Source organism: Mobula birostris, chromosome 2 (genome assembly GCF_030028105.1).
Source record: "Mobula birostris isolate sMobBir1 chromosome 2, sMobBir1.hap1, whole genome shotgun sequence".
Classification (NCBI taxonomy): Eukaryota; Metazoa; Chordata; class Chondrichthyes; order Myliobatiformes; family Myliobatidae; genus Mobula; species Mobula birostris.
In genome coordinates this window covers 1,918,460-1,932,570 of record NC_092371.1, presented here as the reverse complement: position 1 = coordinate 1,932,570, position 14,111 = coordinate 1,918,460, and the positions used below count along the sequence as shown (strand labels likewise).

General features: G+C 46.4%; 1 protein-coding gene across 1 annotated transcript in view; it reads right to left on the bottom strand.

The window, feature by feature from the left end:
* Positions 1 to 14,111, bottom strand: part of ctnnbl1 (catenin, beta like 1) — a 255,909-nt gene that overhangs the window by 173,439 nt on the left and 68,359 nt on the right. The gene's annotated exons all lie outside the window — the stretch shown is intronic.

Sequence of the window (14,111 nt, the reverse complement as noted above, 5' to 3'; positions counted from 1 at the left end):
GTGTCAGTCCAGGCTCTGGGTATTGAGGAGTCTGATGGCTTGGGGGAAGAAACTGTTACATAGTCTGGTCGCGAGAGCCCAAATGCTTCGCTGCCTTTTGCCAGATGGCAGGAGGGAGAAGAGTTTGTATGAGGGGTGTGTGGGGTCCTTCATAATGCTGTTTGCTTTATGGATGCAGCATGCGGTGTAAATGTCTGTAATGGTGGGAAGAGAGACCCCAATGATCTTCTCAGCTGACCTCACTATCCACTGCAGGGTCTTGCGATCCGAGATGGTGCAATTTCCGAACCAGGCAGTGATGCATCTGCTCAGGATACTCTCAATACAACCTCTGTAGAATGTGGTGAGGATGGGGGGGTGGGAGATGGACTTTTCTCAGCCTTCGCAGAAACTACAGAAGCTGCTGGGCTTTCTTTGCTATGGAGCTGGTGTTCAGGGACCTGGTGAGATTCTCCGCCAGGTGAACACCAAGCAATTTGTTGCTCTTAACGATCTCTATGGAGGAGTCGTTGATGTTCAGTGGAGAGTGGTCGCTCTGTGTCCTCCTGAAGTCAACAACCATCTCTTTTGTTTTGTTCACACTCAGAGACAGGTAGTTGGCTCTGCACCAGTCCGTTAGCCGCTGCACCTCCTCTCTGTATGCTGACTTATCGTTCTTGCTGATGAGACCCACCACGGTCATGTCATCGGCGAACTTGATGATGTGGTTCGAGCTGTGTGTTGCAGCACAGTCGTGGGTCTGCAGAGTGAACAGCAGTGGACTGAACACACAGCCCTGGGGTGCCCCCGTGCTCAGTGTGATGGTGTTGGAGATGCTGCTTCCAGTCCGGACTGACTGAGGTCTCCCAGTCAGGAAGTCTAGGATCCAGTTGCAGCGCGAGGTGTTCAGGCCCAGCAGGCTCAGCTTTTCAATCAGTTTCGGAGGAATGATTGTGTTAAATGCTGAACTGAAGTCTATGAACAGCATTCGAATGTACGTGTCTTTTTTGTCCAGGTGGGTTAGGGCCAGGTGGAGGGTGATGGCAATGGCGTCGTCTGTTGAATGGTTGGGATGGTACGTGAACTGCAGGGAGTCTAGTGAGGGGGGCAGCAGGGTCTTCAATGCATGTCATCAATGCATTTGCTGATGTAGCTAGTCACTGATGCCGTGTACTCCTCTAAGTTGGTAGAGTCGCCATCGGTTGCAGCCTCCCTGAACACGTGCCGGTCGGTGTGCTCAAAGCAGTCTTGAAGAGCAGAGATGGCTCCTGCTGGCCAGGTTTTCATCTGCTGCTGAACTGGTCTGGAGCAGCTGATGAGCGGTCTGTATGCTGGGATTATCATAACAGAGATGTGGTCTGAGTAATCAAGGTGGGGGCGGGGCTCTGCCCAGTATGCATCGGGAATGTTTGTGTAAACAAGGTCCAACGTGTTCGCCCCTCTCATTGTAAAGTCCACGTTCTGATGGAATCTGGGGAGCATTGACTTAAGGTTTGTGTGGTTAAAATCTTCGGTGACAATAAACAGTCCATCAGGGTGTGCGTTCTGCAGTTCGCTAACAGCCCCATACAGCTCACAGAGCGCTTCCTTAGCATTAGCCTTGGAGGGAATGTAGACACTGACTATAAGGACAATGGTGAATTCCCGTCGTAAATAAAATGGTCTGCAAATCTAACAGACACAAACTCCACTAGCGATGAGCAGTATCTGGAAACCAGCACAGAGTTCTTGCACCATTTCGTATTGATGTAAACACACAAGCCACCACTGTGAGTCTTATTGGAGAGAGCTGCATCCCTGTCTGCTCAAAACAAGATGAGCTCGTCCAGCTGAATGGCGGCATCCAGGATTCCGTCGGTGAGCCACGTTTCTGTGAAAACATACGCACAGCAGACTCTGTACTCCCGCCGAGTATTTCGTTGGCGTCGTATGTAGTCCAATTTATTGTCCAGGGAGCAGACATTGGAGAGCAGAATGGACGGGAAAGCTGGCTGGCTAGGGTTTGCTTTTTGCCTGGCACGGACTCCTGCCCACTTGCCTCGCTTCCGCTTCCTCGCACACCGCTTACGACGTCCCCACCTTCGGCCACCGGCATTAGGCAACTCCAAGGACTGTAGGCCTAGTCCCTTCAGCAAGCCGAGGTCGCATAGTTTAACCAGCAGATCTTCTTGAAGGTTTGTTTTTGGGCAATCTCTGTACTGTAGCAGTATCTGGCAACGGTAGATAATCGCTCTGTCATCCATGTGTCCTAATCAAAATGCTTGTGCTCTTCTGCTGTTAGACCATCCACTTGTTCGACGTGTTGCGCATTCAGAGAAGCTCTTCTGCACACCACTGTTGTAAGGCATGATTATTTCTGCTGTTACCAGCTTGAACAAGTCTGGCTATTCTCCTCTGAACTCGATCATTAACAAAGCTTTTTTGCCCACAGTGCTGTCGCTCACTGGATATTATTTTGTTTTTTGCATCATTCTCTATAAACTCTTAAGACTGTTGTGTATGAAAATCCCAGGAGATCAGCAGTTTCTGAGATACTTAAACCACCTTGTCTGGCACCAACAATCATTCCAGGGTCAAAGTCACTTAGATTGCATTTCTTCCCCATTCTGATGTTTGGTCTGAACAATAATAATAACTTATTAATAGAGCTCTTTTCAAAGTGCTTTACAATGGGATAAAGTGCAAACGTGAATAAAAGACAAAAAGATGTTGGAAGCAAGGTTAAGTAAATAGTTTGAGCTTGCGTTTACAAGTGCCATGCAAGTCTGCATCACTTACAGTTCTAGGTACTGTGTGCCACAATTGTGGAGCATAGTTCTAAAAAAGCTGATCTGCTAATATTCTGAGGTAGATTGCATAAGTTTAAAAGGACAATGGAAGAAGACCTGAACTCGAGCATAAATAAATCTATTCTGTAATGTACTCCAGTCCCAAAATATGGAGAGCTTTAAAAACAGATAAGAAAACTTTAAAATCAATTCTAAAAAGATACCGGAACCCAATGTTAGTTACGATGGGAGAGATGGGTTTTCTCATCTTGGTTTTAGTTAGAAGTCTTGCAGGGGTGTTCTGAATGAGTTGAAATTTGTCAATAGATTGCTTTGGAAGGCCAGTAAAATGTGCATTTGGTCTATAATCTAGTCTATTCCATATAAAGGCAACTGAACTGGACATGAACATCTTGACCAAGTCTGCATGCTTTTAAGCATTGAGTTACTGCCACATGATTGGCTGATTAGATATTTGCATTAACGAGCTGGTGTATTGATGCACCTATTAAACTGATCACTGAATGTATTTCTCCAAGGATGTTTATACTTAGAAATCAGCCTGTCATCACATTTTGGGATGACCTCGAGAAAGAAATACAGCTTTTGTATCCATGGTATATACACCCTGATGAAACATCTTCAATGAACCCTAACCTGCTTAGTATTAACAGGAAATATTTTAAATTCCAGATATTTCAATTATACCAGCAGACTGAGGCCATTCGGCCCACTGAGTCTGCTCCACCATTCCATCATGGCTGATTTAATGTCCCTCTCAACCCCAGTTTCCTGCCTTCTCCCCATAATGTCCTGACTAGCCAAGAATCTATCAACCTCTGTTTAAAATATATTCAATGACTTGGCCGCCACAGCCATCTGCGGCAATGAATTTGACAGATACACCATCCTCTGGCTAAAGAAATACCTTCTCATCTTTTTCTAAATGGACATCCCTTCATCCTGAGGCTGACCTATTGTAAGAAACATCCTCTCCACATCCACTTTGTCTAGGCCATTCATTAAAATTTCAAAGAAAATTTATTATCACAATGCATCCAGAACTGTGAGACTTATGGGCATACTCAATAGATCTACAGTATAATAACCTTAAAAGAATTGATGCAAGACTGCACCGACTTGGGTGTTCAATCAGCGTGTAAAAGACAACAAACTGCAAATACAAAAATAAAAAATAATAATAATAATAAATAAATAAGCAATAAATATTGAGAACATGCGATGAAGAGTCCTTGAAAGTGAGTCCGTAGGTTGTGGGAACGTTTCAGTGATGGGGCAAGTGAATTTGTGAAGTTATCCCATATGGTTCAAGAGCTGGACAACTGAGGGGTGATAACCGTTCCTAAACCCGGTGCTGTGAGTCCAGAGCTCCTGTACCTTCTTCCTGATTTCAGCAATGAGAAGGGATGATGGGGGTCCCTGATGATGGAAGCTGCTTTCCTGTGGCAGCATTTCATTTAGATGTGCTCAGTGGTTGGGAGGGCTTTATCTGTGATGGACTTGGCTGTGTCCACTACTTTTTGTAGCATTTTCCACTCAAGGGGATCAGTGTTTCCCTACCAACCTGCTATGTGGCTAGTCAATGTACTTTCCACTACACATCTTTAAGTTTGTCAAAGGTATAGATGCCATGCTGAATTGTCGCAAACAACTACGGAAGTAGAGATGTTGCTGCGCTTTCTGCATAAAGGCACTCGCAGTACCTACAAAAAGTACTCACACCCCCCCCACCCCAAGAAGTTTTAATGTTTTTTGTTACAACATTGAATCACAGTGGATTTAATTTAGCTTTTTTTGCCACTGATCAACAGAAAAGTCTCTTTCGTGTCAAAGTGAAAACAAATTTCTACAAATTCCTCTAAATTTATTACAATTATAAAACACGAAATAATTGATTGCATGATTACTCACCCCCTTCAAGTCAGTAGTAGACGCACCTTGGCAGCAATTACAGCCCTGAGTCTATGTGGATAGGTCTCTATCAGCTTTACACATCTGGTCACTGCAATTTTTCTCCATTCTTCTTCACAAAACTGCTCAAGCTCTGTTAGATTGCATGGGGATCGCGAGTGATCAGTCCTTTTCAAGTCCACCCATGAATTCTAAATTGGACTGAAGTCTGGACTCTGACTTGGCCGCTCCAGGACGTTAACTTTGTTATTTTTAAGCCATTCCTGTGTAGCTTTCGCTTTATGCCTAGGGTCATTATCTTGCTAGAAAACAAATCATCTTCCAAGTCACAGTTCTCTTGCAGACTGCATCAGATTTTCCTCCATGATTTCCCTGTATTTTGCTGCATTCATTTTACTCTCTATCTTCACAAGCCTTCCAAGCCCTGATGCAGCCACCACCATGCTTCACGGTAGGGATGGTATGCTTTGATGATGTGAGGTGTTCGGCATATGCCAAACATAGCATTTAGTCTGATGGCCAAAAAGTTCAATTTTGGTTTCATCAGACCACAGAACCTTCTTCCAGCTGTCTTCCACATGCCTTCAGGGAAACTCTAGCCGAGATTTCACGTGGGTTTTTTTCGCAACAGTAGCTTTCTCTTTACCACTCTCCCAAAAGCTGTGACCGGAGCACCAGGGTAAAAGTCGTTGTATGCGCAATCTCTCCCATCTCAGCCACAGAAGCTTGCAACTCCTCCAGAGTTGTCATAGGTCTCTTGGTGGCCTCTCTCACTAGTCCCCTTCTTGCACGATCACTCAGTGTTTGAGGACTGCCTGCTCTAAGCAAATGTACAGCTGTGCCATATCCTTTCTATTTCTTGATGTTTTGCTTAACTATACTCCAAGGAATATTCACTGACTTGGAAATTTTCTTGGCTCCATCTCCTGACTTGTGCTTTTCAACAACCTTTTTCTCTTGTCTTCATGGTGTAGTTTTTGTAGGATACTCACTCATCAGCAGTTGGACCTTGCAGATACCTCTATATTTTTACAATCAATTGAAATTGGCATCGGCAGCAGCAGAAAGCAGGTGGAGCACCACCAAATGCGGTAAGCTTTCTCCTTGTGTGGGAGTTTTTCTTATTTTTTTATATACCATAAAGAGAGATAGGGTCCAGCGGAGCAGGCATCGTTGGAGTGGGGGCTAGAGTCAAAGCGGGAACTTAGAGGCTTTGACTCAAGAGGCTTCGAAGAAAAGTGGCTGAGGCCAAAGAAATAGGTAAGAAGGGTAGGTTTTTCCTTTCATTATTGCTGATTTGGTCTTAGTTGCCCATAGTACAGTGTAGACAGGATTGCAGATACGGCAGTGGAATGCTCCTCACGAATTGATGGGAATTCATGGAACCTCATGGTCTCTGTCATAAATACGCCTGTGGGAAGTGCAGCCAACTCCAGTTCCTGAAAGACTGCATTAAGGAGCTGGAGCTTGGTTTGAATGAACTAAGGATCATCCAGGGGGCAAAGCAATTCATAGATACAGCTTTTGAGCAGGCGGTTACACCCAGAGTGCAGAATTCAGGGAGTAGACGGGTGAAGACCAAGAGAGGTAAAGGGAGAAAGAAGTCAGTGCAGGGTCACCCTGTGGCCATTCCCCTCAGCAACATGTGTACCCAGTTCACTACTGCTGTAGGGGATGACCTATCGGGGCAAGGCAGCAGCAGCCAGACCAATAGCACTGAGCTTGGCTCTGAGCCTCAGGAGTGGAGGGTGAAGTCAGGCGGAGCAATATCATAGGGGACTCGATACTTAGGGGGACAGAGAAAAGATCCTGTGGCAGCAAAAGAGAAGCCAGGGTAGCCCGTTGCCTCCCGGGTGCTAGGGTCCAGGAGGTCTCTGACCGGTTACAGAATATTCTTGAAGGAGAGGGTGAGCAGCCAGAGGTCGTGGTATATGTTGGTACTAATGACATAGGCAGGAGAAGGGTAGAGGTCCTGCGCAGTAAGTTTAGGGAGTTAGGAAGGAGGCAGGAGCTCGATGATGGTAATCTCCAGATTATTCCCGGTGCAACGAGCTAGGGAAGGTCAGAACATAAATATAGCGCAGACGGTTGAATGGTTGGAGATGGTGCAGGGAGCAGAGTTTCACATTCTTGGATCATTGGAACTTTTTCTGGGAAAGGGGTGACTTGTACAAATGGGACGGGTTGCATCTGAACTGAAGGGGAACCAATATCCTGGGAGGGAGGTTTGCTCATGCTGTTAAGGAGGGTTTAAACTAGATTTGCAAGGGGTGTGGGAACCAAAGTGAAGAGGCAGAGGCTGGGGCGGTTAGCGCATATGTAGAGACAACGTAGGGAGATTGTGAGGAAGGACAAGCAGATGATAGAGTAAACATGCATACAGCCAGATGGTTTGAGATGTGTCTATTTTAATGTAAGGAATATCATATACAAGGTGGATGAACTTAGAGTGTGGATCAATATGTGGAAGTATGACATTGTAGCCATTACGGAGACTCGGATGTCTCAGGGACAGGAATGACCGCTGAGTGCGCCAGATTTTAGATGTTTCAAAAAGGGCAGGGAGGGAGGAAAAAGAGTAAACACAAAATACTCTGCAGATGCTGGGGTCAAAGCAACACTCACAACACGCTGGAGGAACTCAGCAGGTCGGGCAGCATCCGTGGAAACGATCAGTCAACATTTCGGGCCGGAACCCTTCGTCAGGACTGTAGGGGGAAGGGGCAGAGGTCCTATAAAGAAGGTGGGAGGAGGGTGGGAAGGAGAAGGCTGGTAGGTTACAGGTGAAAAACCAGTAAGAGGAAAGATAAAGGGTGGGGGAGGGGAAGCAGGGAGGTGATAGGCAGGAAAGGTGACGGTGAAAGAAGGAATTGGGAAGAGCCAAAACAGAAGTTATTAAGTGTGAGTACCAGTTCCGCCAACCGGAGGAGGGTAGTGGTGGTGGGGAACTGGTGAGGTCTATTGTCCAGAAAGTAGCAGAGTGCTTTGAGGCCTTCTTGATGGGGAATGGAGGTGTATAAGGATTGGACATCCATAGTGAAAATGAAGCGGTCGGGACCGGGGAACTGGAAGTTACTGAAGAGATGGAGGGCATGGGATGTATCAGGGATGTAGGTGGGGAGGGACTGAACTATGGGTGACAAAATGGAGTCCAGGTAGGCGGTTAAAAGTTCGGTGGGACAGGAGCAGGCAAAAACTATGGGTCTACCGGGACAGTCAGGCTTGTGGATCTTGGGGAGGAGGTAAAACCGAGCGGTACGGGGTGTGGGAATTATGAGTTTAGCGGCTGAGGATGGAAGGCCTCCGGAGTTGATAAGGGCCGTGATGGTACGGGAGACAACGGTTTGATGTTTTTTGGTGGGGTCCCACTTATATCCGGGATACATCCCATGCCCTCCACTTCTTCAATAACTTCCAGTTCCCTTGTCCCAACCACTTCATTTTCACTATGGATGTCCAATCTTTATACACCTCCATTCCCCATCAAGAAGGCCTCAAAGCCCTCTGCTACTTTCTGGACAATAGACCTCACCAGTTCCCCACCACCACTACCCTCTTCCGGTTGGCGGAACTGGTACTTAATAACTTCTCTTTTGGCTCTTCTCACTTTCTTCAGACCGAGGGTGTAGTTATGGGCACTCGCGTGGGCCCCAGCTATGCTTGCCCCTTCGTTGGTTATGTGGAACAGTCTGTGCTCCAAACCTATTCTGGTACTGCTCCCCAACTTTTCCTTTGCTACATTGACGACTGCATTGGTGCTGCTTCCTGAACCCATGCTGAGCTCGTCAATTTCATCGACTTTACTTCAAACTTCCACCCAGCCCTCAAATTCATTTGGCCTATCTCGGACACTTCTCTCCCCTTTCTCAATCTCTCGGTCTCCATCTCTGGAGACAGACTGTCCACTGACGTCTTCTACAAGCCCACTGACTCTCATAACTACCTCGACTATACCTCTTCCCATCCCACCACATACAAAAATGCCATTCCTTAATCCTAGATCCTCCGTCTCTGCCACATCTGCTCCCAGGATGAGGCTTTCTATTCCAGGACATCTCAAATGTTCTCTTTCTTTAAGGATCGTGGTTTCCCTTCTGCCATCATCAATGATGCCCTCACCCGTATCTCCTCCATTTCCCGCACTTCAGCCCTGACCCCATCCTCCCGCCACCACAAGAGGGACAGAGTTCCCATTGTCCTCACCTACTACCCCACCAGCCTCCGGATCCAGCACATTATCCTCCGTAACTTCTGCCACTTTCAACAGGACCCCACCACTAAGCACATCTTTCCCTCTCCACCCCTCTCCGCTTTCCGCAGGGATCGGTCCCTCCGCGACTCCCTGGTCCACACGTCCCTCCCCACAGATCTCCCACCCGGCACTTATCCCTGTAAGCGCAAGTGCTACACCTGTCCCCACACCTCCTCTCTTGCCACCATTCAGGGCCCCAAACAGTCCTTCCAGGTGAGGCAACACTTCACTTGTGAGTCTGTTGGGGTCATCTATTGCATCCGGTCCGGCTCCCGGTGCGGCCTCCTCTACATCGGTGAAACCCGACGCAGATTGGGGGACCGCTTCGTTAAGCACCTCCACTCTGTCCACCACAACAGACAGGATCTCCCGGTTGCCACCCATTTCAACTCTGCTTCCCACTTCCATTCGGATATGTCCATACATGGTCTCCTCTACTGCCATGATGAGGCTAAACTCAGGTTGGAGGAGCAACGCCTCATATACTGTCTAGATAGTCTCCAGCCCCTTGGTATGAACATAGAATTCTCCAACTTGCGGTAATTCCCTCCCCTTCCCTTCCCCTATCCCTATGTCACTCTGCCCCCTCCCCCAGCTGCCTACCACCTCCCTCATGGTTCCGCCTCCTTTTACTACCCATTTTGTTTTCCCCTATTCCTTCTTCACCTTTCTTGCCTATCACCTCCCTGCTTCCCCTCCCCCACCCCTTTATCTTTCCCCTTACTGGTTTTTCACCTGGAACCTACCAGCCTTCTCCTTCCTACCCCCCCCCCCCCAACTTCTTTATAGGGTCTCTGCCCCTTCCCTCTACAGTCCTGACGAAGGGTTCCGGCCCGAAACGTTGACTGATCATTTCCACGGATGCTGCCCAACCTGCTGAGTTCCTCCAGTGTGTTGTGAGGGAGGCAAAAGAGGTTAGGGATGTGGCATTACTAGTCAAGGATAGAATCAGAAACAGGAAGGGGGCAATAACTCTACTGGGTGTTTTTTATAGACGACCCCCCCCCCCACCCCAATAGAGACATCAAGGAGCAGATAGGGAGGCAGTTTCTGGAGCGGTGCAATAATAATATTGTGATGGGTGATTTTACCTTTCCATGCTACAGGACTGCTTGACGTTGACTGGATGTCTCAAATGTTCATGGAAGGGGTCATGAGTTTCATTCCGAAGTGCATTGAGGATGTTGTCCCCCAGAAATCGGTCAGGGTCTTCGCGAATCAGAAACCCTGGATCAACAGTTCCATGCGAGCAGCACTGACCGCGTAAGACAGAGCTTTCATCACCAATAATCAGCTAAAGCAAGAAATATAGCTACGATCTGCGCAAAGTCATCAAGGCAGCGAAACAACGATACAGAGACAAGATTCAGACTCAGCTTTCCACCAACAACACATGCAGCTTACGGCAAGGTCTGCACACCAGCACAGACTACAAAGCTAAACGCAGTGGAGTTTCCAACACTGCTGCCTCTCTCCCAGACAAGCTAAATCTTTTTTATGCTCGATTCGATGTCACCAATACTGAGCCCCTGAGGAGACCTGCAGATGATGCGACCGGCAGCTTGGTCATCTCTGAGGCCGAAGTAGGCCGGTGTTTCCAATGGGTGGACAGCCGCAAGGCTGCGGGACAGGACAGTATCCCAGGGCGAGTACTCAGGATGTGCGAGGCACAACAGGCAGGTGTGTTTACAGATACCTTTAATCTCTGCCTCTCCGAGTGTAGAGTGCCCTCCTGCTTCAAAACATCCATCATTGTCCCTGTACCTAAAAAGACCAAGGTAACATGTCTGAACGACTGGCGTTCTGTCGCACTCACCTCAATAATAAGCAAATGCTTTGAGAGGCTGGTCAAGGGCTACATCTGCAACATGCTACCACCCACACTGGATCCCCTACAATTCGCATACTGACACAACTGATCGACAGATGATGCAATAGCCACAGCTCAACATACCGTCCTTACACATCTGGAGAAGAGGGATGCTTATGTGAGAATGCTGTTCTCGGACTACAGTTCAGCATTTAACACTATAATTCCCTCCAGGCTCGACGAGAAGCTCAGAGACCTTGGCCTTCACCGTGCCTTGTGTAGCTGGATCCTGGAAGTGGTACATTTTGATAGGTCAAATTTGAAGACAGAATATAATATCAATGGTAAGACTCTTGGCAGTGTGGAAGATCAGAGAAATCTTGGGGTCCGAGTCCATAGGACACTCAAAGCTGCTGCGTAGGTTGACAGCGTTGTTAAGGCGGTGTATGATGCGTTGGCCTTCAGCAACAGAGGGATTGTGTTCAAGAGCTGTGAGGTAATGTTATAGCTACATAAGACCTTGGTCAGACCCCACTTGGAGTACGGTCTTCAGTTCTGGTCACCTAACTATAGGAAAGATTTGGATACTATAGAGGGAGTGCAGAGGAGTTTTACAAGGATGTTGCCTGGATTGGAGAGCATGTCTTATGACAACAGGTTGAGTGAACTTGGCCTTTTCTCCTTGGAGCGACAGCAGATGAGAGGTGACCTGATAGAGGTGTAAGATGGTGTGGATCACCAGAGGTTTTTTCCCAGCGCTGAAATGGCTAACATGAAGGGGCATAGTTTTAAGGTGCTTGGAAGTAGGTACAGGGGGGATGTCAAAGGCAAGTCTTTCACACAGGGAGTGCATAGAATGCACTGCCAGCAATGGTGGTAGAAGCAGATACAATTGGGTCTTTTAAAAGACTCTTACATAGGTACATGGAGCTTAGAAAAATAGAGGGCTATGTGCTAAGGAAATTCTAGGCAGTTTCTAGAGTAGGTTGCATGGTTGGTACAACATTGTGGGCCGAAGGGCCTGTAATATGCTGTACATCTTAACTGCACACAGATCTCCAAAATCACATCTTTATTTAACTAATTATGTGACTTCTAAAACCAATTGGCTGTACCAGTGATGATTTGGTGTGTCATTTTAAACGGGGTGAATACTTAATGCAATTAATTATTTTGTGTTTTATATTTGTAACTAATTTAGAACATTTTGCAGAGGTATTTTCACTTTGACAAGAAAGTTTTTTCTGTTGATCTGTGTAAGAAAAGCCAAATTAAATCCACCGTGATTCAATGTTGTCAAACAATAAAATAATAAAACTCCCGGGCTGGGGGGGGGGGGGGGGGGGTGCGGGTGAATTCTTTTTATAGGCACTGGAGTGCTGGGCCCAAGTCAGTGCTGTTCAGGTGAAAATGCTACTTTCAGATTAGCCTTTAAACAAAGGTTCTGCATATGATATTTGGATTTATTGGGCTTTATTATGAGGACTCTGCATGTCCCCTACTTGTATTCACTTAAGATCAGGACAATGAAGAGGAAATATAGTATAACTAAAGTTTTCTTTTTAAGAAAAAGACCAGAACTTTCTTGGTGTTTTTGTATCCCTCTGAGATCACTCCAAAACAAGTTTCAAACTTTGCCACTGTTGTAATGTAAGAAACCTAACGATCAAGTCATGCACGTCAGTACCCATAATATCAATGATGTTAAAGAAAATAGATGATACAGGATGGAAACAGGCCTTTCATCCTAACTTGTCAATTCTGAGCTAGTACACTTTTTAACTGAATTTGACCTACTCCCACTGCACCCTTCCAATCTGTTTGCCTGTCTAAATGTCTTTTAAACACTATAATTGCACTTGCCTGAACCACTTCCTCAGGCAGCTCATTCCATACAACTACTGCTCTCTGCGTGGAAGATGATCCCTTTAAATTTTTCCTCTCCCATCTTAAACCTGTGCCCTCTCAATTTCGGCTCACCTACCCTTGGAAGAAAGACTGTAAGCATTCATCTTCACCCTTCATGATGTTTCAAATCTGTACGAGGCCACCCCTTGGGCTCCAAAGCTTCAGAGAAAACTGGCCTTCCTTATATCCCCAACCTTGCAGTCCCAACAACACCTCTGCACTCTTTCCACCTTAATGACATCCTTCGTATAGCTAGGCAACCAGAAGAGAACACTGTACATGAAGTTAAGTCTTCTACAACTACAATATGTTATGTATCCCGGCTCTTGTACCCAAAGCACTGTCCTATGCAGGCACCTTCCTCACCATCCTGTCTTCCTGTGTAGCCATTTTCAGGGAACTACAGTATGTACCAGTATCCCTAGGTCTTACTGTTCTACAACACCCTCCAGGGTATGGCCATTTACTTTCCAAGTTGAACTAGATCCTATAATCTTAGCTAACCTTCTTTATTGTCCTCCATACCTCTATTGCTGGTGTCATGTGTAACCTTACTAATTATGCTATCTACATTCTCATCATTAATACAGATAACAAACAAAAGGGGACCCAATACTGATCCCTGTGGCACAGGCCTCCAATCTGAAAAACAATCCTCTACCTCCAACCTCTGACTTGTACCACCAAATCAATTTTATATTTAACTGGTCAGCTCACCCTGGTTCCCATGTGAGCTCTCCTTCTGGACTAGCGTACCATGCAAGGCTTGTCAAAGACCTAGCTGAAGCCCAACTGGATAAGATCTACCAGCCTGTCCTAACCAATCCTCTTGGTCACCATTTCAAGATCAAACTTGAAGGCAGGGTACTAGGTTAATGGAATGATTCTTAGCAGTGTGGACAGAGGGATCTTCAGCTATATTCTATGTCCATAGATCCCTCAAAGTTGCCATGCAAGCTAACAGGGTGGTTAAGAAGGTGCATGGTGTGCTGATCTTCATTAGCCAGAGAAACTGAGTTCGAAAGCTACGAGGTAATGTTGCAGCTCTATAAAACTTTGGTTAGACCACACTTGGGAGTACTGTGTGCAATTCTGGTCACCTTATTATAGCAAGCTTTAGATAAAGAGCCGTGGAGGTTTACCACGTGCTGCCTGGATTAGGAAGGAAGGTTGATTTGGGCTAGGGCTTTTCTCTTTCGAGGGAAGGAGGATTGAGAAGTGACTTGATAGAGGTGTATAAGATGATGAGGTATACAGAATAGGCAGCCAGTGCCTTTTCACTAGGTTGGAAATAGCTCATACAAGAGGGCATAATTTTAAGGTGTTTGGAGGAAACACCACAGGGGGATGTTAGAGAAAGTTTTTTTTTTATAAACACAGGGAGTGGTAAGTGCATGGAATGCATTTCCAGGGGTGGTGATAGAGGCAGATACATTAGGGACATTTAAGAGACTCTTAGATG